Genomic DNA, 27713 nt, shown 5'->3' with positions numbered 1-27713 from the left:
TATATGTCTAGGCTAACCACTTAGGAGGCAGTGATTTTTTGTACCTCCAGGAGGCCACCCCCACTACACAGCCTAGTTGGACACCCCTTTTGAGGGGCATCATATGGATAAGACCCCGAACTTCAGGGTTGATAATTTTCCCCAATGCATTATTAGAAATCGGTACAGGGCAAGGTACTTAAATCTATATCTCTGTTCAAGCACACATTTTCTCTCTCCTATTTGATAGGTGCCTACATTGGGGTTGGTGGACCCCTCGCCTCCATAATTTGGAATTATTTGGAGTGGACACATATTACTTCCGCTTCATCTCTTGTCTGTGTACACAGCTTCATTAACCCAATTGGTTTGTTTTTGTTTAGTAAGTATTTAGAGTCTTTTGTTACTACTTCGGTCTTTTGATTTTTGAGCAGACTATTTTTAGGATAACCGTATACTTTTCGTGGTTTTTCGTTTTTTAGGATGCAACCCACACGTTGTGTCAGGACAATATATTGATTTGTCTCTTGGACAAGTGAACCAACAGGACCTCAGAATTTATATCATTGCGAGTTTTTGGTGGGTACCATATTCATATACTTATTAGAATGGCTATTATAGGAGAGTAGGATCTGCTTCCTATGGTTACCCCCACTTTTATTTATTTATTTATTTTTGCTATTTATTAAGCGCGAACAAATACCCGTAGGCGTCTCGGCGCTAGACTAACTGCCATCTTCAAAGAATATCAATGTAAATTTATTGGCTAAAAAGCAAAGTCTTTAACCGCTTCCGGAAAAGCAGGAGTGAAGGGCTGGTCCTGATAGGTTGTGGCAGAGTTTTCCACAACTTGGGGGCCGAAACCACAAATCGACGATCACCCCGAGTAACAGTTTTTGTCCGTGGCACCACTAGTTGGTTCAGGGTGGTGGAACGAAGTTGTCTAGAGGGAGTGTAAGGAATTAGCTGATCCCTGAGAAATTGCGGGCCTTGATTATGTAGTGCTTTATAAACTAAACATAAAGTCTTGAACTTGATTCGGTTACGAATCGGCAGCCAGTGGTAGTTCATTATCGTATCTGAGACTGATTTAAATCTGGGTGTTCCAGAGAGAAGTCTGGCCGCCGCGTTCTGAATGGTCTGCATTTTATTAATCACCCGAATCTGTACATTTGCAAATAGGCCGTTACAGTAATCCAGGGAAGATAGGACTAAGGCAACAACCAAAGTTTTGCCCGCTGTGTCAGGTAAAAAAGGAATAATTTTCCTTATCAGTTTTAGTTTATGACAGGCTGTAGCTGCTGTTTTCTTGGCGTGGGCCATAAAATTAAGGCCATCATCAAATGTCACTCCCAAATTCCTCACCTTGGAAACTGGCTTAGGCGGAACTCCGAAAGATGCAGGCCACCAGGCCGGGGACCATCCTGGCGAGAGAGGTCCAAAGATGACCACCTCCGTTTTCTCGGAGTTTAACTTTAGACAATTAGAGGCCATCCACTCTCCAATTGCTAGCATACCTCCTTGAAAACGTTTTGCCACCTTGTCTCCATCACTATTTATAGCCAGAACCAGCTGCGTGTCATCTGCGTATGTGGTTAGGCTCATCCCATGGGCTTTAATGAGTTTAGCCAGGTCCGACACATAGATGTTAAACAGTGTCGGACTTAGGGATGAGCCTTGAGGAACCCCACACGGCAGAGACAATTGAGCTGATTGAAAAGATCCCAGAGTAACCATCTGGGCCCTCCCGGCCAGAAATGAGGCCAACAAATCTTTAGCCATCAGTTAGATGCCCATTTTTCCGACACGGTCGATCAAGATCTTGTGATCGACCGTGTCGAAGGCTGCAGATAGATCGAGCAGCACCAGGACAGCTGTACCTCCCTGGTCTCGGATGACTCTAATGTCATCAGCTGCTTTGATAAGTGCAGTTTCCGTCCCGTGATATTTACGGAAGCCAAATTGGGTACTATCCAGCGGATGATGTTACTCAATAAAGTGTGAAAGCTGTTGGTTCATGGCTTTTTCAGCTACCTTTGCTAAAAAAAGGGAGGCTGGCTATGGGTCGGTAGTTTTTTAGTTCGTCCCTATCCAAATTTGATTTTTTTTAACAATGGTTTTAAGAGGGTCTTTTTCAGTATTTCAGGGTAGATTCCTGATCTAAACATGGAATTACATACTTGTGTAACCACCGTAACGAGCGAATCCATTACTGGAGGCAGGACTTTGAAGGGGCACGGGTCAAGCGCTGAACCCGTATTAATGGATGAGATGATGTCCTTTGTCTGATCATCCGTCAGATCAGTGAATTTCAGTAGCGGAGAGTGAGGAACAGTGTTGCAAATGGTGTTCAGGGGGATATCTAGTTTAGAGCGGAAAGCCAAATATATGTCATTTACTTTCATGAAAAAGAAATGTGCAAGCGCATCACAAAGTGATTGCGAGGGCATTGGAGCTAGATCGGGACTGCTTCCCGCAAGCTGTTTTGTAATCTCATAAAGTTGCCTGCTAGAATTTTTTGCCTTATCTATTTGTTCAGTGAAGAACTTCTTCTTTGCCTCGATAATCATAGATTTATAGAGAGAGCATTTCCTTATAACTGATTTTGCTCTCTAGGGAATAGGATTTTCTCCAAAGCCTTTCCCTATTCCTACAGAGTTGTTTTTGTTTCCTTAAATCATCAGTAAACCACGGTGCTGAGGGGGTGGCTCTATTTCTGGACAAGGTGTTTGTGGGTACTAGTGAATGGGTGGCATGCCCTAACCATTCATGGTATTGAAGAGTGGCAGTATTAGGATCTGTGGATAAAGTAGGGCGGGTACTGTCCAGTAGCTCTTTTAGGTCTGCTTTATTTAAATCTTTCCAGACCTTAAATGATGCAGGTTTAGTAATAGTGGCCCTTTGAATTATGCTCTCCGTAACAGCTAGTCTACTTAGGATGGCGTGATGGTCCGACCTTTTTGCTGTGTTTCACTGGTTTTTCGACTTTAGTCTGGCTGTGGCCCTCCTAATCAGGACCACAGCCTAGCTGTTCTCGCTCTAAATTGATTGCATGTACTTTAGGTACATACCAGATTGGTTACTGGGTCCCCTTATGAGTCCCTAGTATATGGTACCTTAGGTACCAAGGGCATAGGTAACCCAGAGGCCTACCAGGGGCTGAAGCATGTATTATGCCACCCCTGGGAAGTCTTCCAAAATGCCACCACAGGTCTGCACTTGCAGCCTGGGTAAAGTGGTGTAAGCACCCCTTACTTAGATATAGAATATATATATATATATATATATATATATATACATACATATACACATATACATACATATACACATATACATACATATACACATATACACATACATACATATACACATATACATATATATACATATACATATATATACATATATACATATATATATATACATATACATACATATACATACATATACATATATATACATATATATACATATATATATACATACATATACATATACATATATATACATATACATATATATATATATATACATACATACATATATATATATATATATATATATATATATATATATATATATATATATATATATATATATATATACACACACACATATTAACCTACAAGTCACTCCTATGGCAGGCCTTGACAATCCTGAAGGTAGAGTTCTTGGTTTTGTGTGAGAGGGAGCCCTAGCATGAGCTGAGCCCCTCTGCAGCTTTCGGAATCCCTTCCTTATAGCTGTTCTATTATATAGCCATACCATATACTCTTAAGTGCATTATTATTCTTGCGGTTAATGCTAACTTTGGTTTGGCTTCATCAAAACTCGAGTCCGTTGGCTAGTGGGTCCCCACAAAGGACAATCCTTTGTTTCAAGGGCTTTCCTGATTGCTCCAGACGTGCTCTGACTCCCCTCCAAAGGGTGAGTCCCTCAGACCTTGCTGGTCTGCACCAAAGTCAACCTTGTCATCTTGTGTGGGTTGCTGTTGCCAAGGCTTGTTTAGTCCAATCCGGATACCGATGCTGCAGCACTCGACATCCGACATGGGACAGCTCGAATCCAGCTCCTGGTTGTCGTTGACGCCTCCTGGCCCTCGTGGCGGAAGAGTCAAGCTTCACCTACTTCACCTTAAAGCACCCGACATTGGCTGGCATCTTTCTGTCGCCATCCTGGTCACTGGCTAGTGACCCAGACTCTGTCCCCTCTGCTTTCAGGTTCTTCAGATCTCCGATCTACCCTTGGATCCATCCGGACACTTTTCCTCTGGTCGGCTGCAGCACTTCTTCGCAGCTATCAGATTAACAGATTAAAAGTGGTAGCCCAGAGGATGCTATACCAGCTAGACTAATACCCACTTTGGATGAACACCTTAGTCCATTGATCATAGAACTAGTGAACCTCTCACTCATCTCAGGCACTGTCCCCAAAGAATGGAAACGAGCTCTTGTCAGACCTTTGAGGAAGAACACCGCCCTACCATGGTCTGACCTGACAAATTTAAGACCTATCTCTCTGCTTCCCTTCTTGGGGAAAGTTACAGAAAAATATGTCAATCAACATCTATCTAGACATATTGAACAAGTACATGCCTTGGATGAGTCCCAATCTGGATTCCGCCCCAAATACAGTACTGAATCCACTTTGCTGTCTGTTACTGATGATCTCCATGCCTACCAGGACAAGGGCCTATCAGTCATCTTGGTTCTATTAGACCTATCGGCAGCGTTCGACACCGTATCTCATTCCATCTTAATTCAACGGTTGTCGAGCGCTGGCCTTAAGAACAAAGCCCTGGAATGGCTAAAGAGTTTCCTAGCTGATCGTACCCAGAGAGTCACCATGGGCACATATCGCTCGGCGGAAATTGAGATTTCTAAGGGGGTGCCACAGGGCTCATGCTTGAGCCCCACGCTCTTTAATATCTACGTGGCCCCCCTGGCAGGAGTGTTGCGAAGATACGGATTTGTCCCCGTATCTTACGCAGATGACACTCAACTCCTGTTCCCCTTCAAATCTCTTTCCGCCGAAGTTAAGAACTCTTTCTCAGCTGGCATGAAAGCAGTGGCACATTGGATGTCCTCCAACTATCTCCAATGTAATGTCAGCAAGACGGAGATCATGCTGTTTGGAGAAGCTAAGATACTCTGGACTCCGGATTGGTGGCCTGCTGAGCTGGGGGCTGTCCCTGAACCCAAGAAGATTGTGAAGAACTTGGGTATTCGACTGGACCATGATCTGTCTCTCAAACAGCATACCAGTTATATATCAGGGATATGCTTCCACACTATTGGCCTGCTTCGCAAAGTCTTCCCTCTTCTACCTAACTCAGTGAGGAAAACCTTGGTGCAAGCACTTATACTGAGTCGGATAGACTATTGCAATGGTCTGTTAATTTCAGCCAATGAGGGAGTGCTAGACAAACTGCAGGTCATTCAGAACACGGCAGCTCGCCTTGTTCTGAATGCCCCTCCGAGAACTCCCTCCAAACCTCTTCTTGAGCAACTGCACTGGCTCCCAGTCAGACAAAGGGCCAAATTTAAAATTTGTTGCTTAATCCACAAGTGTCTGAACGGACAGGGACCTACTTATCTCGAACGGAGATTTGTTTCTTATGTCCCAGCGCGGTCCCTCAGATCAAGCACCAACCTTTTACTTGTGGTCCCCCATGTCAAAAAGGCCAGGCATGGAGGTAAAGCTCTATCCACTTTAGGCCCAAAGATGTGGAACAAATTGCCTCTGACCTTACGACAATGTAATGAACATTTAACGTTCCGTAAGCAACTAAAAACCATTCTATTCAAAAATCTAATCTAAACACCTCACTATATTAATATGTTCGCGGAGTTACCGGTCAAAAGCGCAGAGATACGCCTGGTGGAGTGATTCTAGCGCTATATAAAACCACAAATAAATAAATAAATAAATCGACGACAAAACATGACACGAAAAGGCACCTATACACCCGGCTATCCTGGGTGAGGTAACATGAGTACTTCGGTGTTCCCATGGGTCTTGACTCTCGAAGAGTGTAGTTCTAAAGGGGTTTCACCGCAGTCCACTCCTAAGTGTCCTTAAACTTTAAAACTCTAACTTAAACTTTCTCCATGGAAGTCAATGGTGATTCGAGGCTGTGTTTAGACACTGCACGCGTCCCCCGTGGATCTCCTGCGTCCCTACCTTGGGTGGTTCCTGGTTGCCCCAGCCGTTCTACAGGCCGTAGGCCTCACTTCTAACTCTCACATGGTTCTTATACAATTTTTTTAGTATATGGTTTGTGAGACCCCTAGGGCAAAACGTAATACTGTGCTAGTTTACTGTGTGCTAGTCACGTTCTAGTATTATACTTTTGCCGCTAGCCTCATAAAGAGACTAGAGGGGTTGTGTTTAGAATAAATACATATATTTTATATATATACCATGCGTGGTGTACTTTCATTTGATCATTCAAGAGATTATAGACTGGTAAAACAAGCTGCTTTACATTCCTTCAAGACTTAGCCTGAAGGCTGCTCTCCACAGCTACCACTAGGATAGCTTTCTATAAAGGTTGTCTTAAACCTACTGTCAAATAAGGGTTGTGTGGACTGGTGCAAGGTACCCACTAGAATAGTGGACATCATATGCCAGGCCAACTTCTCACAGCTATAATATCTGTTCATCTCATGTCGCCCTGATCTTTATTGGTGGTCCAAAATAAAAATTATTTACTAAAAGTGATTACGCTTATAGTTTGTTGAATGTTGGACTGTTCAGTCACTTAGCGTTATTACATCCTTTGCACATGTAAAGCCAGAATTCTCTCTTGATTTTCTCTACTTTTTCTCTTCTTTCTCGACTTCCTTCTTTTGAGTATTCCTAAATGTACTTATTAAAGAAAGGCGTCATTATAAGAGGTACGTTAGGATGTCTCTGGTGGAGTTAATAAATTGATTGATGGTTTTTAATGTTCTATGTATTTAAAATATATAATCTTATGGTTTGCTGCACAAGGCCTGAATATGTTTCTTTTTGTCTGATTAACGGTACTAAATTTACATCAAATGCGTCTTGATGTTATGGTTTTGTCATGTCTTGGATTATAATGGAGTAATTGCAATGTATATGCGTATACACTGTCATGTTTCTATGTTGTGTGTGTATCTGTTTGACTCCTATTCATAAATATTTATGTCTGTTAATATGTGTTATTTTTACAGCCCCGAAGAAGTCCAGTATTCTGGACGAAACACGTTGGCTGTTATATGCTGTAGATAACTGTTATTTACGAATACCAATAGAATAAAAGAAGATTTACCCGCATTTTTGGGAAAATTAAGTTGGACTGTATGGTTATTTTCAAGGAAATTATAGAATTATCATATGGTGCACCTTCGTATTAGAATTGGAAATGAAAAGCCTGTAACAATATCAAAAGTCCGCATTTGTGCCGAGGTCAATTTGTACAGTCCTCACCTCATTCGGGAAATGTAACTGTGTTTCATCATCTGAGGAGCAGTTCAAGAAAAAATACGGGAGAATCACCTCTTGGTGCTAGTGGAAGGATTTGTTGACCGGAAGAAAGATACTAAGGGCGCAACTTCATATAATTCTCAAACAGCCTCAACTACGGAAGACTACATTGTAGGAGACCCAACTCAGGAAGCTGTCTTAGTGTTGTACTACAAGAACAGCAGAAGGGGCAAGAACTTAACCGTGATCTACTCCAAAGGCTCAAAGGTAGGGACAGTTCAGAACAGAGGACCAGCAGTCAACCCCCTGGTGGGAGCAAAACACAAATAAGACTAAACCATGCAAAAGCCAAAACATCAATGGAGGTAAAACGGTCTGTGGTCTTGAAGAATTCAGATAACTGCCCTCTGCAACCACAGAATTAGCATAGGCAATTCCAAATCAAAGACATCTAGACAAAGGATTAGGTGTTGAACCCTTGTTCACTCACCCTACAAGCCGAAAGCTTCAGGTGTGTGCAGAAGCCAGAGGAGGATGCACAGTGTGAAAAGGCTCCAGTGGTAGGATCTATTCCAGGGCCACTGAATGCATAGAAAGGAGAAGTCCTGTCTTCTTGGTCAAAAAGGAAGGCACCACTAATATAAGGGCCCTCTCCCTCTGCACTTTCACTAAGGGGCAGGGAATGTTGGAACCAGAGGAAGGTGATAAATAGCCCTGGCAGCCAAGGACTCTGCGGCACACCCATTCCCATGACCACCTGCTCATGTAGCGAGACAATAACCCCAAGTGAAAAGTCAATGCTCTAATGGGCAAACAGATCAACAACAGAAGAGCCGAACCAAGAAAATATAGGAAGGGTCAGTGCGAAACATGCGAGGAGCACAACGCTGGGCCCTGTAGATGTTCCCTGGAGCGGTCAAGCCTCCCTATTTGGACTGCCTTCAGGGCCATCACAAGCTGTTTAATCCAAAACAAAATCTGGAAGACACCAAAGGGGACCCACTGCTAATTGACTGAGTATGCTTTGGTCACATAGTTGACTGTGCCGAACACTACATTGATCACTAATCGCCTGGGCATAAACTTGAAAAACCTCTGTATTGCCTTCAACTCCTTGGCCCAATGTTTCAGTTCCTGAGCATCTCAACACCAATGCGACCACACTGTCCTCAGCTCACCCTCTCATCCCAAGTTGCATGCATCTGTCAATATGACAGGGGTGGGAAGACAGAGGGAGATATTAGTTGACAGACCAGAAGGAAGCAATGACTCCCAAATTAGACTGCAAATTTCCCCGTCAATGACAGAAGAGGTTTGAGGCCTTCCAACACCAGTATACAATGATGTTGAATGTACTGGATCAGGAGGCAAAATAGGCATTCAAGGCATAAAAAACAGGTCACCGAAGAAAAGAGGACAAATGAGTCACCTAGGATTGAGGTTTGGAACATCACAGAACACCCTATCCCTTGCCACACATAGGCGTTCGGTGCCAAAGAGTAGAACTGCTCCATCTGACAGTGATGATACAATGCAGTTTGGCATTTTTCACTTTGTGAGCCCTACTGAAGATTTTACAATTGTTTAATTTGGTTGTCCGACTAGAGGAGATATTACCATTATTGGACCATATTTATTTACACTTCTTTACATTTTATGACCAAGGCTTGCTTCCTGTAAATGTCTAACTCCTTCCTGAGAATGGGACTTCTCAAATAACTCTTGGAGTAGAAACCTCGAGCATTCCCAGTTTTATATGGACCTCCTTATGAGACAGTCCTACAATTTTCACTGGTCTAATTTTATATCATTACTGACAGCCATTCAGTTTAATTTCCTGCTTTAAATTTTGGCACCACTATTGGATGTTTGATACACTTCAACTTTTGTTAATGAAGCACCCTCCCTATGTGCTATTTAATAAAAGTCAACAACTGTGAAGGCCCCTATAAATATGGGCATGTCTTCATTGACAACTTATGAATGCTGATAAATATGTGCAACTCTGGACCTCTTCAGTCATATCAGGCACACTTTGGTGATACTTGAAACAGCGACGATAGCCTCTAAAAATCAACCGGAAAGAACCTTGGTTTATTTTGCAGATATATATCACCTGGTATTGGGTTGTCCAAGTGCGTTCTTGTCTGCAACAAGAGAGCCAGGTACAACTGCAGCTTGGCAGCCTACGGAGATGGAACATCCTGCAAGAGGTCGAAGATGAAAACTCTCCTCTCTTTGCTGGGTAGTGTTCTTTATGTGAGAGCTTGCACACAGAAGTAGATCTTCAGTTCAAAACCAGCCGATACATTCCCATGCCCCTCATCTCCAGATACACAACGGAGTAATTAACCTATCCCTTTTTCAAGGCTGGAAGTGAATCAACTGTCTCATTTTGGGCCAGGTACCTGATGCTGTCCTCTGGTATCAGCCTCTTCCTTAGTTCCAGGTGCCAAGGAGTTGGCAGAATGCATGGACCAAGAGGAGGGACGAAAATGTAATGAAATATTCTAATGCATGCTCTACCAGAACCCAATTATCTCAGACTGGCAGCATTTCAGCAAAGTGTCAAATGGCCCACTTGCCATTAGGAAATGGGTCCATAGTCGGGAACACTGCTGATGCTTTCCTTGGGCATCAGATTGGCATCTTGGTGGGACTCACAAATGATAGAAAGCAAGAAAGATTGGAAGCCAACTGATATGTCTTTGGCTGGTAAAAACACATGGCTTCTTGCACTTCCAGGAGTTAAATGAATCAGACCTCAAGACTTGAGAATTTTTTTGGTTCTAACGTGGAAAGGGCATCTTAAGCAAACATGACTTCTAAGCACCATCCAGTATCCAGTCACTCAGATGCATATAAAGATGCCATGGCAGACTGCCTCAGACTGTTAATGGAGCCAACTAACAGGAATACAGTTTCTGTACTTAAAATGTGCCAGCAGCTGATAGCAAGTGCCCCCTCTTTGAGGACAGCAGATGACTAGAAACTCTTGACCAAAACCTGCAAGGCTTAAACTAGTCTGGAATAAATCTCAGGGCACAGAGTTCAACTCAAGCATACATAAGACTGCTTTTGTGTCCACAGAATCTGTCAAAACCATATCTTCTTATCACCCTGCTATCAGACCCGTCAGGTTAGCTATAATGGGATTACAGATTCCAGACTAGAAAAGAACACTGCTATCCTTGGCTAAGAAAGTAGATGATCTACAAGCATGCATTGCAGGCTGTTCCATATCCTCTCATTGTCGCATTAGGTAATCTTGCAACAGAAACGTTAGTACCAAATTCAAAATAGACTTTATTCGGTGTATTTCAACCATAAAAGTACAATAAAATACATACAGTACATACATCAAATTACACTATAAATCCAGAAAGTAAAAGGGCTATGTACATTACATACAATAGTTCTTTCATTGGTCCAAACATAATCGCAATTTAAAAGCCAATTTTAAAAATTCAAGAACTTGAAGGACACCATTACTGTGTAGCAATTGTAAATATAGAAAGGCTGGTCGTATCTGGTTAAAATTCATTTTTTTTAAAAGAGAAATTAAGAAGCGTTTACGGGGGAATTCATAGTATTTACATAGAAACATAAAGTGCATCATGTCCTGTGGAGACTTTCCGTCGCAGCCACAGGACGAGGGAATTTTACAGAAGCTCTCCTTTTTAGGTCTGATAAGCAGATGTTGAAACTGGTTGAATCTAAATCTTGTAAGCAAGAACTTATCGTGAGTGCTGAAAGTACAGAGTAAATAAGGCTCTGCTGTCAAACATGTCTTAACCATAATACATTTCCTCACACTTACTTTTTTTAGCTCAGCACCCTCCCTCTCTGCCTTCTTGCGCTGATAGAACAACTGCTTGACTAGATCAATGTCTGCCTTCCCAATTCCTGATGGATGTTCAAACAACTCAGGGCGTCCCAACTCAGTAAAACATGTTTTTAAATACTTTAGCCAGGGAGAGCGTAACGCATTCTCAAGAGCCAGAAAATCGTTAACAATCAAGTGTGTAAGGGGGATTTCCTCACATGACCACATTTTCAGCCAACTTAACAGAGGTCGTAGGGAGAGGATATCGCTCAAATACCCCACTCCTAATTCCTCATGTACCATAAAGTTAGAAGTGCAGGCCAAAACACACAAAAGTCGTTTGTAAAACAAATTTTCTGTGGTTTGAAGTTGTTCCCCAACCATATAGCCCCAGAGCTCACTCCCATATGCAGCGGTTGCTACAGATTTTGCATCATATAATTTAATCATAGCAGCCGTTGGTTTTTTACCAAGCTTTGACGCGAAATAAAAAATGGAGGCATTGACCTTGGACACATCACATTTTTTTTTAGCAATTTGCGGGGCCCAAGATAGTTTAGAGTCAAAGAGTACTCCTAAATAGGAGAATGTACTAGAAAAGGGTATAACTGCCTTATCTAGTTTAAAGGTGTATTGTCTCCTTGGCTGTTTCCCCACCTGCATGATGAAAGATTTGGAGTTGTTCACTAACAAATCTCTGTCTTCCATAAACTTTTTAAAAGCGTTAAGAAGCAGTTGAAGGCCTTTTTCCGTTCTTGCTAACAGCACAGCATCATCTGCGTATAGCAGAACAGGGATGCTTCTATTCCCCACTCTTGGACTATCAGATTTCACCTCCCTTAAAACGCCATCCAGCTCATTTATATAAAAATTAAAAAGGAAAGGGGCTAGTATACAGCCTTGCCGTACCCCCTTCCCAGTTCTAAAATCATCGGTTACAGATAATTCTTGGGAATACCTTATATTTGTGCTGGTATTATTATGGAGGTCAGCCAAAAAGTTTATGATGTCATTGTCCACTCCTTTGTCCCTCATGGACCCCCACAGCTTCCCCCTGTTGACACAATCGAAAGCTGAGGATAGGTCCATGAAGGCCAAGTGGACTGTACCCTTTTGGACTTTAGTATATTTACTTAGTATTAAAAAGAGGTTCAAACACTGAGTTGTGGTCGAGCGGCCATTACAAAAACCATATTGGGCAGTGGACAGAATATCATTGTCCCGTGTCCAATCAGTAAGTCGCCGCAGTACTATTCTCCCCACAAGTTTTGCCATGGAATTAATCAGGGAGATAGGCCTGTAACAGAGGGGACTATCCCTATACCCCTTTTTAAATATGGGCACAATGGTTGAGAGCCCCCATGAAGGTGGGCAACCCACCTTTGCAGCTGCGTTGATAACCGCTGCAATAATCGGTGCCCAAAAGTTGGGATCGGATTTAAAAAGATCCGGGGGTATCCCATCCGGGCCTGGTGATTTGCCCGCTGTGAGCCCCTCTATTCCCACCACGACCTCTCCTATACTAACATCCAAACAAGTATCCCCCCCAAGTACGCCCATAGGGTACCACATTAGTTTCACTTCCCCCATACAGTTGTTCAAAATGTGCTACCCATTCCTCTTTAGTAATGACACATTCTAGCCCTTCCCCTGAATCTTTCACCAGGAAGGGTTTCTTAAGCACCGCCCAAAATCTAGCACTATTTTTTAATGTTTCTGGTTCCAGAATCTCTGCCCAGGCCTCATTCTTCAGTACCTCCTTTCTTGTTGCAATAACTGATTTATACTCTTTACGTGATCTCTGAACTAGTTCCTTGTTTCGGGGTTTTAACATCAAGGCTGTTCTGAGATCACGAGCCGCTTTAGAGCATTCCTTGCTAAACCACTTCGGGCCAACCCTCCCTTTACACGTTAAAGGTTCTGTCATTGATATAGCTATTTTATCAGTTAGACTCTTAAAATCAGATAGAACCTGGGTTGGGTCAGGGTCAGCCGGAGTGCATCTAGTGATAATGTCACTACAGTTAGTTTGGATGTTCTGATATATAAGGGCCGGAGTGCACATAGACCATTTTAGGCGGCGTCTACCATCAGTTACTGTGACCCTACCCTTACTTAGGTTTCGTCTTTCTGGAGCCACCCAGGGCCCCCTTAAATGCATGGTCAAAGGGTTATGGTCACTGAGAGGATTACTGTCTATGGAGAATGAACGCACGAACTCCTGCATGGGGACAGTTAACAACATGTAGTCAATGAATGTTCCCTTCCCATGCCCTTTAAAAGTTGGGGTGAGAAAGCGCTTTAAGGGATCACATAATGACATTGCAATGGTAAGACCATGTTCATTAAGTAAATTATTAAAAATACCCCCCTCAACGGTGTGTTCCAGGTGTAATCCGTTTATTCTGGGGCAATACAGTTCCGTAAGATTTTTCCCTGGAAGGTCACCACAGGGGTGAATGTTAAAATCACCCATAATCAGCAAATTGTGAGAACAGTCCCTCATTGAAGTATCAATGTACTCACTTAAGGTTTCTAAATTGCCAAAACTTGTAACATTATTAATAGAGTTATAAAAATTGATCAGACCAACCTTGCAGTTGCCCGCAGATAAAACTAGACCTTGAATGTCAAGGTTGCTAGAAGGCCTGCTAACAATTGTACATCTCAATGCTACCGATATAAACATTACCATACCCCCCTTTGATCTCCCCCGAGTTACAGGTACAGCAGGTACAAAATATGCCTTATAACCTTCAATATACATATCACATTTTACAGACCAAGTTTCTTGTAAGCAAATAATTTGGAAACCCCTAATGTAAGCTAACCAGCTTTCATCCTGCATTTTGTTTTCTAAGCCCGCCACATTCCAGCATATAACATTATTTTTTGGTGTAGTTGATGAAATCAGCTCTATCTGTTGAGCTGCAGGCGTCTGAACGGTACTCTGACCCTCCGAGACCCTCAGTCAGTCGCAGGCATCCAGCCCTGAGAGCATATCAAAACGGTTATGTAGGGGAACATTGTATCCTCTATTGTTCTGCTTGTCGGCATTAAAGTTTACTGCTGGTGTCCGCCAGCTGTCAACATTTAATGCTGATGTTTGCCACCCATTTTGCCCACTAGTGTTGTTATTATACATATATGGTGTTACCGGACTTGGAGTCTGAGCTTGTGATAAAGGTCTGTACCCACGGGGATTATTAGGGTTTTTTTTAGGTAAGTTCTGGTCGGGCGCGTAAAAGTATCCCAAAGGACGCACACAGACACTATTTGCATTATAGACAAGTGAAGATGCACGTAGCAAGACTGTGGCGACATGTTGGGGGTGCTGAAAGTTGACTATCACGCAGTCCCCCGTGGTTGATTTCCTTGAAGGACCAACCCAATTTACTCTTTCAGTCGATATAATTTGGTCGTAGAAATGAGATGGGTAGCCACAGTTTTTATTTAGCCATCCCACCGTTTTGTTTTTTAGGGAGTCTTGGGGTTCTCCATGAGGTTGGGCTGATACTTCCTCATGGCGCGGAACGATAGTTAGTACCACCACGTATGGGACACACTCAGGGGGGAGATTCACATTCCTCAGTCTGGCCCTCTGTGGGACCGGCACACAGTTGCCTAAAGAGGCCGGTGCCTGCTGAATCGGCTGATTTATTGGGGCTGTGGGAACCACCGCCAGAGCGGCTACCATATTTTCAGGGTTTAACTGCCGATTCTGTTGCACATTCTGTCTCCTGGCGTCAATCTCCTTCCCGCTCCCAACAGCGGTAGTTTTAGTGATTGTTACGCCTGGGACAGGGGTCATATGTCCCGTCACTAAACTGCCTAATCTTTCTACTTCGGACGCTACTTTGTCCAATTTGGACATTATTGGAGTAATTAAATCTACAATTTTGGCCTCCAGTTTACACACTAATATATTTATTAGTGCTTCTAAGTTAGTGTCGGGCAAATTCACACTACCCTCATTATTACTACCCACATTGTTAGGTTCGTCCACAACCTGTTTGCTTGGACTATTAATAATGATGGCTTTAGAGTTATTGGGTTGTTTAGTGTGAATTTTAGTTTTTACAGACTTTCCCCCTTGGCTCCCCTGAGTCTTTCGACACTTCCTCACGGGTCTTTGTGTGGAGTGGACCTCCCTTGACTCTTCTGCTGAGGAGTCCTCCTCCGATGTAACATGCATGACCAAGCACTTCTCGGGGTGCACCTGTACCTGTGCTACTGTGATATGGCCCTCTGTACTATGTGCGGCATTTTCTAAAGTGCCATCTGAGACTTCTGTCGTTTCATTAGATACAGAGTCCAAAACAGGTGGAGGAATTTTACTACCCAATGAAACCCTGCGTTCTTTGTTGATTTGCGTTACTTTTTTTACCATGAAGTTGTCTATGGTGCGCAGGCCCGATGCCGCGGGGGCCACGGTTGAAGCGGGCATATTGACAAGAGGCAGAAAAGTTTTATTAACACAACCTCAATCAATAATTACTTTACAGTACTAAGAGGAAGTAAAAGTGCACTGTTCACAGTCTTACCTGAAGGCTGAAAGGCTCTATGATCATAGAGCCAAAGTCCATGGCCCGTCCCGTCCTCTTCCGGCCACTGAGGGCCAAAGAGGGCCCGCCCTTTGCCCGGGCTTCGCCCGGCGCTCCTGCGACGCGGGAAGAGTCTCGCGCTTTTATCGCTTCCCGGCGCGGTTTGTGGGCGTGGTCCGCTGCACTCCTCTGGCCGGGAATGCTGGGATATGTAGTTCCAGCCCCCTCTCGCACAGGTCCTAAGTGCGGTGGCGGCGAGGGTTCGATGCGGCAGCAGCGGGGCTTCCCTGCCCAAGGTCAGTGCTCCCCCCACAGATGACAAGCAGCGTGATCTGTCCCCCGCTCCACCGGAAGAGTCTCGCGCTTTTAGCGCGTCCAGGCGCGGTTTGTGGGCGTGGTCCGCTGCACTCCTCTGGCCGGGAATGCTGGGATATGTAGTTCCAGCCCCCTCTCGCACAGGTCCTAAGTGCGGTGGCGGCGAGGGTTCGATGCGGCAGCAGCGGGGCTTCCCTGCCCAAGGTCAGTGCTCCCCCCACAGATGACAAGCAGCGTGATCTGTCCCCCGCTCCACCGGAAGAGTCTCGCGCTTTTAGCGCGTCCAGGCGCGGTTTGTGGGCGTGGTCCGCTGCACTCCTCTGGCCGGGAATGCTGGGATATGTAGTTCCAGCCCCCTCTCGCACAGGTCCTAAGTGCGGTGGCGGCGAGGGTTCGATGCGGCAGCAGCGGGGCTTCCCTGCCCAAGGTCAGTGCTCCCCCCACAGATGACTAGCAGCGTGATCTGTCCCCCCCTCCACCGGAAGAGTCTCGCGCTTTTAGCGCGTCCAGGCGCGGTTTGTGGGCGTGGTCCGCTGCACTCCTCTGGCCGGGAATGCTGGGATATGTAGTTCCAGCCCCCTCTCACACAGGTCCTAAGTGCGGTGGCGGCGAGGGTTCGATGCGGCAGCAGCGGGGCTTCCCTGCCCAAGGTCAGTGCTCCCCCCACAGATGACAAGCAGCGTGATCTGTCCCCCCGTTAGTACCAAAAGTGTGCAGAACTGCCAGACGCAATTCACACATGGCCCAGGAAGCTGCTCATCTACAGCTAACTATAGATTAGATGAGAGGTACCTGGTAACGTCCTGAAAATAGTGTTCTATATATTCTTTCACAACGGTGCACAAGCAGAGAAGACTCATCTTACATAAAAGAAGCTGCACCCCTTGGCAAATAGGACATCTGCACCACGCTCTCAGATACTGGAACAACTGATGGGGAAACAAACACATGGGGAGGGACCACAGATCACCAGTCAACTTCTGCTGCTAGTATCTAAAGATCACCTTTGGCACCATCACTAATCACATCAGCACCAAACAGTAATCAACAAGAAAGATCTCTGAACGTAAGTAGGGAGGAGGAACTGTGAACCCATGTTAAAAGTTAGGCTGAAAACCGTCAACATTATCGGCGCCCTCTTGCTCTCCTTAAACCTTTTGTGCGCGTAAAACAGCCGCCATTTTGGACACCATGGCTCCCCCGCTCTCGCTGAGAGCTAGCGCGTCTCTCTCTCTCTCTCTCTCCTAACTTCGCTGGCAACCCCCCCCCCCCTTTTTGCTTGCACCTGCCTTGAGTCATAAACCCCTCCTCGGCACTGCTCTGCCCCAGGCGCTCATCCTGTGCCCAGCGCGACATCTCCCTGCTTCCCCGTCATGACCTCCGGCCCTTTTGATGCAAACCCCTTTTCCCGTGTGCCCGTCTGTCTTCCCGTTCCCAGGCCGACACCTAGCTCTGCCGATACCATACTCTTGCCCCTCCCCATACAATAAGAAGCTTCCCTCCTCAAAGGACCCCCGAGATGATCAAAGCCCCCCCCATCCCACGAGATCCGATCGAAACCCGCACACTCCGTGAATCGGCGGAATACCCAGCTGCGCAATGATCATCACCTGTTGTGAACGGGGCGGGGACTTCCACTGTAGCCTTGCATGGGAACGGGCTGGGAAGGGGGGATTCTGAGGATGTCTTTTCGTACATCAAAGTATCGACGAGAATGTGTTACATGTAATAAAGAGATAAACTCATGTATAAGAGGCCAGGCCTCCGAGATGCAGTTAGAGCACCTCTGAACGATACCTTCTGTCCGTTTCGTTGTGTTCTCCTCCGGAGAGAATAAAAACCTTGTTTCCTGCCTTCCAGTCTCCAGCGCCTGCCTCTTCAATGGTTTAACTTCTTGGTGGGTTCGAGAGGCGACATCGCCGGGCAATAATTAAGGATCTTATATTCTGGTTGGTAGTGCCCCCCAGTTAGTATTTTTCTACAATTGGCGTCCCAAGCGTGGGGCCCATCAGCGACCCATGGATCCAGTGGGAGAGGTCCTGACGACAAAGTGAACGACTGCAACGATCGGGAACGCGTCTGTCCGATAGACCCTCGTCTGACAGCCGATCATCCGAACTTCACTGGTTCCGAACAGACCTCTCTCGAGTGATCTACGGTCCTGACTGGGAACCATCAGGAGTGCCGCGAGGATAACGAAGAAGAGAGGACGATCGGGCGCTGGATTCGGAAGTCAGGAAACTGTCCATGCGGTCCGGGTAAGGTCGTGTTACCACGACAAATTGCGAAAATTTGCTTGATTGTTAAATACTAGTATTGCTCCTTTTTGTTTAATTAGAGATTCACTGTCTGCAAACGGAGAAACAACAGGCTCTCCCTTTGCAAGCAGTGGAGGATAGGTAGGGCAGACAACCGTGCTTATTTTTCTCCCCCACTCAATAGTCACCTGAAACTGAGCTGTTGTTCACAAACTATTGTTTCCTGGAGATTCCCTGTCTGCAAACAGGGAAGAGACCACCCTTTTTGTAGATAGTGAAAAAGGTAGGTAACGCAAATCTTTGCGGACCTACTCACTCTCCCCATTGTTATTTGTCGGTCTTTTGTTATCTTGATCCACGAGGGATTCACTGTCTGCAAACGGAGAAACAAAGGTCTCTCTCTTTGCAAGCAGTGGAGGATAGGTAGGGTAGCAGCCGTGCTTATTTTTTCTCCCTCACCCTATAATTGCTTGAAACTGAACTGTTGTTCGCAAAATTATTGTTTCCTGGAGATTCCCTGTCTGCAAACAGGGAAGAGACCACCCTTTTTGCAGATAGCGAAAAAGGTAGGTAACGCAGATCTTTGCGGACCTACTCATTCTCCCCATTGTTATTTGTTGGTCTTTGGTTATTGTGATCCATGAGGTATTCACTGCCTGCAAACAACGTAGAATAGAAATATTCTGTCCAGTCTTTGCACCTAGTGATAAGATAGGCAGTGCTGACTTTTTAGTCCCTCGTTACGAGCCGTCATGTCTGTCTTCTCCCCACTGATTGGTAGCCTGTTTAGCCCGGACCGCTTATTAGAGATGGACCATCCAGCCCCACTGGAAGGCACCCCTAATAAGGACATGTTCATGAAGCATGGATTGACCGCTATTGCCTATAGTAAACTATGGCATAAATATACAAAACAGGGTCAGGAAAGTCAATGGCCCCTGACAGGATCCTTCGATGATGATAAAATAAAAATGCTAGAAACTGCCGTGGGTAAAAACAAGACAACACCCACTATGCTTGATAGCTTCGGCATGTGGCGAAAAGAAACTGAACAGCGTAAAAAGAAAACTGAGAGTAGGTTGGAAAAAGAGCTGCAAAAAGCAGCCCACCTAGCTGCTCAGAAGCTAAAAAAGGAGATAGAGGAAAGAGAGAAAGCTAAACAGAAACTAGAAAGGGAAACGCCAAGCCAGTGTCCGGTTAGAACCCCCTCCATGCTCTACCCTGACTTGCCCTCGAAACGACAAGCCAATGAGGACCTGCTGTTAGGTCCTCCTATCATCTACATGCCCCCTCCATACGCCCCTTCTCGGCCCCTGGCGCAGCACGCGCCACCCCCAGGTACAATCGAGGGTACCGCCGCAGCGTCGGCCCCAATGGCCTCTGTGCCAGCCGAACCCCTTGTATTAAAACCCACATCAACGACAACGTTATACGAGCATGAGACTCGAGGGGCTGGCCTTGCAAGAATAAACAGGCTAGACAAAGATGAGCGAGCGGGGATCGACAAAATAGCAAGGACACTGGTAGAAAGGAAGGATGATGAAGAGTACATCACAGATATGTTCAGCTCGTATACAGGGAGTCACAGACGACATTTTACCGTACGACTGTGTTATCATGTCTTGAATGCATACGAGGACCGATATCGAGACAAAGGTCCCGAGAGCCTAAGGACTCTGTACCGGAAGGTCGATATCGGGGATGAGGGCGAGTGTGATGTGTCGGACCTCCTTACGCGTACGCTTGAGGTTTTCCGCCACCTCACTGAACGAAAGCCGGGAGCTAAATCCGCGGCCCCCGTAGTGACCGAACCGCCAACCGAGCAATCTAACACCATGATGCCGATACGTGAGGCTGCCCCTTACTGGGTTCCTCCTCGGGGGACGGGGACTCACGATGATGCAAACAACCAAGATGCGAAGGGAAGGGTAGTATACAACTGGGTCTACCAGCCATGGGACCGGCAAGAGATACTGACATTCCGGAAGTCTCTACCCGACCTACGTAAAAACCCCACTGCCTTCTATACTGAATTAGGTACAGCCCTGGGTTCGACTATCATGACCCTGGCTGACATCGACTTGTTCTTCGGGTTATGTCTACCAGCTGATGTGTGGAAGCAAATCCGGAAAGTCGACCACCTTGAGCTGTTCGGACATACCTGGCCACAACTCGATGACTTGGACAAACAACGGGGACCAGGACAAAAGCCGTTGAAATCCATTCTAGACCTCCCAGATAAAATTGTAGAGAAATTAAAAACCCTAATCCCAGAAAAGAAAGTGGACTGGTCGATAGTAACAGCCTGTCGCCAAAAACCCCAGGAGGATGTATCGGAATACTTCTCCCGGTTTGAAACGGTGTTCTCCGATTACAGCGGCCAGGACATGACCACTGCAACCGGACACCATCTGTTTGTCCAGAATTATGTTAAGGGCCTATCATTGGACATCTCTCAGAAACTACAGGCCAGCGAGAGTAGTTGGGCAGCCTCCAAACCTACGGCGATTCTTCAAATGGCCCAATATTATGAACATCAGAAAAATGAGAACGATAGGGCGACAGAGAAAAAGAAGAAAGACTTAAAGGAGAGGGTGATGATTGCCAAACTGCAAGGGGTGACTATAGGACAAGACCAATACCGGGGAAACTACCAGACAAACGCCCCTAAGACTGCATTTCCCCAGGACCGCACTCTGACTCCCTACAGTGGACGCACAGACCTTAGAGATGACCAGTGCGCTTTCTGCAAAGAGACTGGCCATTGGAAATCCCAGTGCCCAGTTCTCCTGGAAATGATCCGGAACAGAGACCCCAGGGAGGTAGCAAACGGACCGAGACCTAGGGGAACACAACGAGGGCCCCCAAATGACGCGACTAATGTCAGATCAAGCAGACAGAATACGTTCGATCGACCCAGACAGAACCAATATCAACAATCTGACTATGACGACACTCACACCTTTGCATAGGACAGCCAAGGGCGAGGGAGGGATCCAGTCGAGCTCTATGTTGACCAGCAGGGCCCTTATGTCACTGCTAAGGTCCTGGGTACCAAGTCTCCATTTCTGGTAGACACTGGCGCAACACGTAGTGCGTTATCTAAACGACTGATTCCAAGGGCACCCTTGTCTGGCTCACTCATAACATCGACAGGTTTCGATGGAACGCCCTCCACCAACCCTTTGTCTGCCCCGATTCTCTTTGACATAGAAAACAACACCACCGACACCACGTTCTTGCTCTCCTCCAATAGCCCTGACGCCATTATGGGACTTGACTTACTGAAACACTTCCGAGCGACGATTAGGTGTTCTCAAGATGGAGTTCGAGTGTTTCTTTACGACAACCCCGTTCTGCTTAAACATTGTTCCCCCCGACACATGTTTTCCATCACCGACGTCGACGCGTCCCTGCTTGACACCCTGCCTCCGTATCTGTGGGCCAAAGCGGATTCGGACGTAGGGCGTATGTTAATTGACCCAGTGCACATTACTGTCCGACCAGACGCAACACTCCCAAAACTCCCACAATATCGGATATCGCCAGAGGGCGAGAAGGCATTGGTAATGATTATCCAGTCATTGATAGACGCAGGAGTGGTAGAGGAAGTGGTTAGCAACGTTTGCAACAGCCCTATCTTGCCCATTATCAAGAAGCAGGGAGAGGGAGATGAGAAAGCATACCGTTTCATCATCGACCTCCGAGAGATCAACAAAGTGGTAGTACCCCAGTACCCTGTGGTCTCAGACATCACCACCATCCTGACCTTGATTCCATCCACTGCAACCACCTTTTCCGTCATCGACCTCAAGAACGCATTCTTCTCCATCCCCATCCACCCAGACAGCCGATATCTCTTCGGCTTTACTCTAAAATCCCGCTCATATAGGTTTTGCCGAGCCCCTCAAGGCTACACGGAGAGCCCTAGCATCTACAGCCAGGCCCTCAAAAGGCAACTAGACCAAGTCCGGTTACCCGACGGGGTGGTGTTGGTACAATATGTCGATGACATCCTCTTGGCAGCCGACACCACCCCTCTAGCGGTTACCGCCACCATTCAACTCTTGCACTTCCTTGCGGAAAATGGCCACAAGGTCTCCAAGAAGAAGTTGCAATTCTGCCTACCCCAGGTCACTTACCTAGGCCACCTTCTGTCCAAAGATGGAAGGAAACTCACCCCTGATCGAATCCAGACCATTCTAGACACCCCTGTCCCTAAAACCCAGAAGCAGGTTCGCTCCCTATTAGGCCTCACCTCCTTCTGCCGACAATGGTTGCCAAACTTCAGCCTCGTTGTAAAACCACTGCTCTCTCTCTTAAACAAAGACGTCCCTTTCCCACTCCCTTGGACTCCTGAGTGTCAAACCTCCTTCACAGAACTACGAGATGCCCTTTGCTCAGCCCCTGTCCTGGGTACCCCTGATTACAGAAAGCCCTTCTCCCTTTACACTCACCAAAGGGAGGGGTGCGCTTTATCTGTCCTGACCCAGGCCATCGGTCCTAAGCAACGACCGTGCGCTTACTTCTCTGCCACTCTTGACCCTGTCGCCAGAGCCTTGCCTGCCTGCCTTCGAGCTGTAGCTGCTGCTGCAGTCTCTATCCGACAGAGTGAGGGGATTGTACTCTCGAATTCCCTCACGGTACTGGTACCCCATGCAGTCGACACCCTCCTGAACCAAACCAAGACGCAACATCTGACGAGTGCACGACTGACTGGATACGAACTAACCTTGCTTGCCCCCCATATCACCCTGAAAAGATGCACCACACTGAACCCAGCAACTCTGTTACCCCTGCCAGAGAACGACCCCAATGTGCACCCCGTACATGACTGCGTGACTCTTACGGACGAACAGACCAGGAGTAGGGTCGACCTCAGAGACACAGCTTTCCCTGACCCCGACGGGGAGTTGTGGGTGGACGGTTCTTGCATCAAACTCTCCGATGGTACCACTTCCGCTGCCTATGCAGTCACCACAGCTCGAACTGTAGTAGAAACAGCCCGCATCACCCAGCGATCTGCTCAGGCAGCGGAACTGATTGCTTTGACGAGAGCCTGCATCCTGGCAACAGGAACCACGGCGAACATTTACACCGACAGCCAGTACGCCTTCGGGGTGGTTCACCATTTTGGGCTCCTCTGGAGGGAGAGAGGATACTTGACCTCACACGGCACACCCATCCTGCACGGGGATTTAGTCTCCGCCTTAATCGAAGCTGTCCTCCTCCCCAACAAGCTTGCCGTGATCAAATGCCAGGCACACAAGAAGGTGACAGACATTATTGGACAGGGAAACGCACTAGCCGACATCACCGCCCGAACGACAGCAGAAAATAGAACGACAACACGTATGTACGTGACCAGGTCACAAGCAGAAAACTGGACTGACACCAAGGACACAATTAGAGACATACAAATGGCTAGCACACAACATGAATTGACTGAATGGGCACGGGTGGGATTGAAAGACGATGAAGGCTGCTGGCGGACAAAAGACACGAACAGATGGTTGCTACCTGATTCATACCTGATTCCCATATTATCCATGGCACACTCCCCAGCCCACATAGGATCAGCCCCCATGATCGAACTTGTCTCCAGGGTTTGGCACAATGACAAGATCCCAGATTCCGCAAAACGCCTGGTCCAACAATGCTTAATATGCCTGCAACACAACCCCGGGAAGGGAACTGTAGTACCCCGGGGGGGATTTGGGGTCCCAAACCACCCATTTGAAGTCCTGCAGATGGACTACATCCAGCTAGACAGATGCCAAGGCCTGAAATATGTACTTGTCGTGGTGTGCGCATTTAGCAAATGGGTGGAAGCATATCCGACCCGTGACAACACCGCTATGGCCACTGCAAAGGTCCTGTTAAAAGAGTTTTTCCCCCGTTATGGCCTCTGTCGTGTTTTATGGAGTGATAATGGCCCCCACTTTGTAGCCAACGTTATCCAGCTCATCCTAAATGGGCTGGGTATCAAACAGAAATTCCACGCAGTCTTCCACCCTCAATCTGCTGGGCTGGTCGAACGACACAATGCCACGCTAAAGCTTAAACTGGCCAAAATAGTGGCTACGACGGGCCTGAAATGGCCAGACGCCCTCCCATTGGCATTGCTATCGATGCGCTCTACCCCCACCCGACATCACTTAACCCCTTATGAAGTTGTCTTCGGCCGACCCATGAGCGTCTGGTCTGCCCCGAAACCAACGTCCATTCATGACGTTCCGGATGTCCTAATGTCTGATTATCTGTACAAATTGACTGAAACTTTGTCTGTCCTTCATCAGCAGGTGCGGCAGGCCATCCCCGATGCTTCCAGGGGTCCGGGTCACGCCATCCAGCCGGGGGACTTCGTGCTGATCCGAAACTTTCAGCGATCAAAGAGTTTGGAACCCCGGTGGACGGGCCCCTGGCAAGTGCTGATCACCACTCGGACCGCACTTCGAGTGGAGGGGAAGAAACACTGGCTGCACGCTCACCACTGCAAAAAGATCTCTCCAGCCCTGGCCACGACAGACACCGTCAACACCCAAGAAGAGCTCCTGAACCGGGACCGACCATCGTTGAGCTGCTACCCTGATACAGAGACACTTGAACTTTCAAAACATCCTGACCCCACTGTGCCATCTCGAGAAGGGTATTTCCTGCGTCGAAAGGAGGGAGCTTCGGCTAAGTAGGCCACGGACTAAGCTTAAGAATCTCAGAACGGTGACCCAAACTACCAAGGGTTGCCTGGAGAGAAGCTAAGACTGAGTCTGTGGTCCTGCCCACTACCGAGCACCTTGAAGACGAAGATGATGGAAGCGCCAGATAAGAAGATGATGGAAGCGCCAAACAAGAAGCCGACTGAGACAACAGGAAATACCCACTACAGAAATCCGAGAACAGACAGGCTCCATAGCTCAAAGACAATTGCACTCTTCATCGTAATCCTCCTCTGTTTCCTCCTCATGACTACGCTCTGGATTATGGAAGAACACGCACCTGCTCACGAAACATTCCTAACCACTACTCAGCCTACCACCACGAAGGAACATTATCTAATTTCACTCTCTCCTCAACTAAGAGAGAGGCGAAAGGAGTTTTGGAACAACTCTTTCGTGCAGCTACTTCACCAGCACAATCTTGCCACCAACGCCACCAACTGCTGGATCTGTGGGTTGCTACCCCATGCCACTGGACATTCAATACCATTCATCCCTTCACCCTTCTCCGTCCACGGCTCCTGCCTTGCCTGGCTGATCCTCCTGCAAGAGAGCTATACGGAAAATGCCACCTCCAGCAGAGCTGCAGCACATTCTTCTCATGGGGCCGGGCGAAACAAGACAAAGACACACTTCTGCCCGCTGAACCCCAGCGACTCAATCCAATTGGACATTCCGGCCAAAGAACGAATTGAAATGCAGGTATTCAACAATCCAACCAGACCCACCTTCTCCTATCTGCGGAAACGAACGGCTGCCACTCTGACTGTAGCTCTGACGGTCATCAACGTCACAGGCCACATGTGTGTAGAAGGACTTGGGACACAGCTGGTGGGTCACAGCGCTTGCCGCTTTACCAGAACTTTGGACTCCACGGATCCACCTTCCTTTGTGTCCTCCCCAAACATGTATTTCATCTGTGGCACAAAGGCCTACACCTGGCTCCCCAAAGGCTGGGGGGGCACCTGCTACATCTCCTTCGTTCTTCCTCCAACTTATGTGGCCCCAGCGAATCACCACAGGCAAAAACGAGCAAAAGACGTTGAGCAAGCCGACTCAACAGGAGCACAGTTCCTCGATGCTATGAAAGGACTCGTCCCCCTCTGGGGCCCGATGGCAAACAGCCGTGCCATCCGACATTTGACTCAGGCAGTCGAGACAACCATGAACATCACAGCGGGCATCTTTGCCAACAACACTGCCGAGCTCCAAGCGGTCCGTTTGGTGGCCCTTCAGAACCGCCTCGTTCTAGATGTAGTTCTGGCGGACCGTGGAGGAGCATGCCGCATTGTTGGGGCCAGCTGTTGTACATACATACCGGACAACTCACCCTCAGTGTACAAAGCCATCGAACATCTTCACAGACTCTCCTCGGAAGTTCACCAAGAGCAAGAAGAATGGTCGCTTGGTGGTTGGTTCTGGGACACCATCAAAAGTTGGGGCTGGAGACTGCTCACCATTATCCTGATTCCCGTAGTTGTAATATGTGGCCTATGCTTAGGAATTCAATGTTTGCCACCTATGTGTTCTTTATGTGCGAGTTGTATTTTTCCCAAAACTGTGGACATTGGAAGCGAACATATGAGGGCATTATACGATACCGAAGTTAGGGATTTGATGAAAATTGACATTGAATAAGCAAGTTGGCTAGATATGTTGAAAAGGGAGGACTGTTAAAAGTTAGGCTGAAAACCGTCAACATTATCGGCGCCCTCTTGCTCTCCTTAAACCTTTTGTGCGCGTAAAACAGCCGCCATTTTGGACACCATGGCTCCCCCGCTCTCGCTGAGAGCTAGCGCGTCTCTCTCTCTCTCTCTCTCCTAACTTCGCTGGCAACCCCCCCCCCCTTTTTGCTTGCACCTGCCTTGAGTCATAAACCCCTCCTCGGCACTGCTCTGCCCCAGGCGCTCATCCTGTGCCCAGCGCGACATCTCCCTGCTTCCCCGTCATGACCTCCGGCCCTTTTGATGCAAACCCCTTTTCCCGTGTGCCCGTCTGTCTTCCCGTTCCCAGGCCGACACCTAGCTCTGCCGATACCATACTCTTGCCCCTCCCCATACAATAAGAAGCTTCCCTCCTCAAAGGACCCCCGAGATGATCAAAGCCCCCCCCATCCCACGAGATCCGATCGAAACCCGCACACTCCGTGAATCGGCGGAATACCCAGCTGCGCAATGATCATCACCTGTTGTGAACGGGGCGGGGACTTCCACTGTAGCCTTGCATGGGAACGGGCTGGGAAGGGGGGATTCTGAGGATGTCTTTTCGTACATCAAAGTATCGACGAGAATGTGTTACATGTAATAAAGAGATAAACTCATGTATAAGAGGCCAGGCCTCCGAGATGCAGTTAGAGCACCTCTGAACGATACCTTCTGTCCGTTTCGTTGTGTTCTCCTCCGGAGAGAATAAAAACCTTGTTTCCTGCCTTCCAGTCTCCAGCGCCTGCCTCTTCAATGGTTTAACTTCTTGGTGGGTTCGAGAGGCGACATCGCCGGGCAATAATTAAGGATCTTATATTCTGGTTGGTAGTGCCCCCCAGTTAGTATTTTTCTACACCCATGCGGAAAGCATTACCCATTCATCCTGTCTCCAACCACCACTGATACGAGTTGCTCAG

General features: G+C 47.0%; 1 protein-coding gene across 5 annotated transcripts in view; it reads right to left on the bottom strand.

Annotated features, from left to right (window-relative positions):
- PGS1 (phosphatidylglycerophosphate synthase 1) overlaps positions 1-27713 on the bottom strand; it is a 649148-nt gene that overhangs the window by 243025 nt on the left and 378410 nt on the right. The gene's annotated exons all lie outside the window — the stretch shown is intronic.

This window comes from Lissotriton helveticus, chromosome 7 (assembly GCF_964261635.1).
Source record: "Lissotriton helveticus chromosome 7, aLisHel1.1, whole genome shotgun sequence".
In the NCBI taxonomy this organism is placed as follows: Eukaryota; Metazoa; Chordata; class Amphibia; order Caudata; family Salamandridae; genus Lissotriton; species Lissotriton helveticus.
This window is presented reverse-complemented; position numbering and strand designations above follow the sequence as displayed.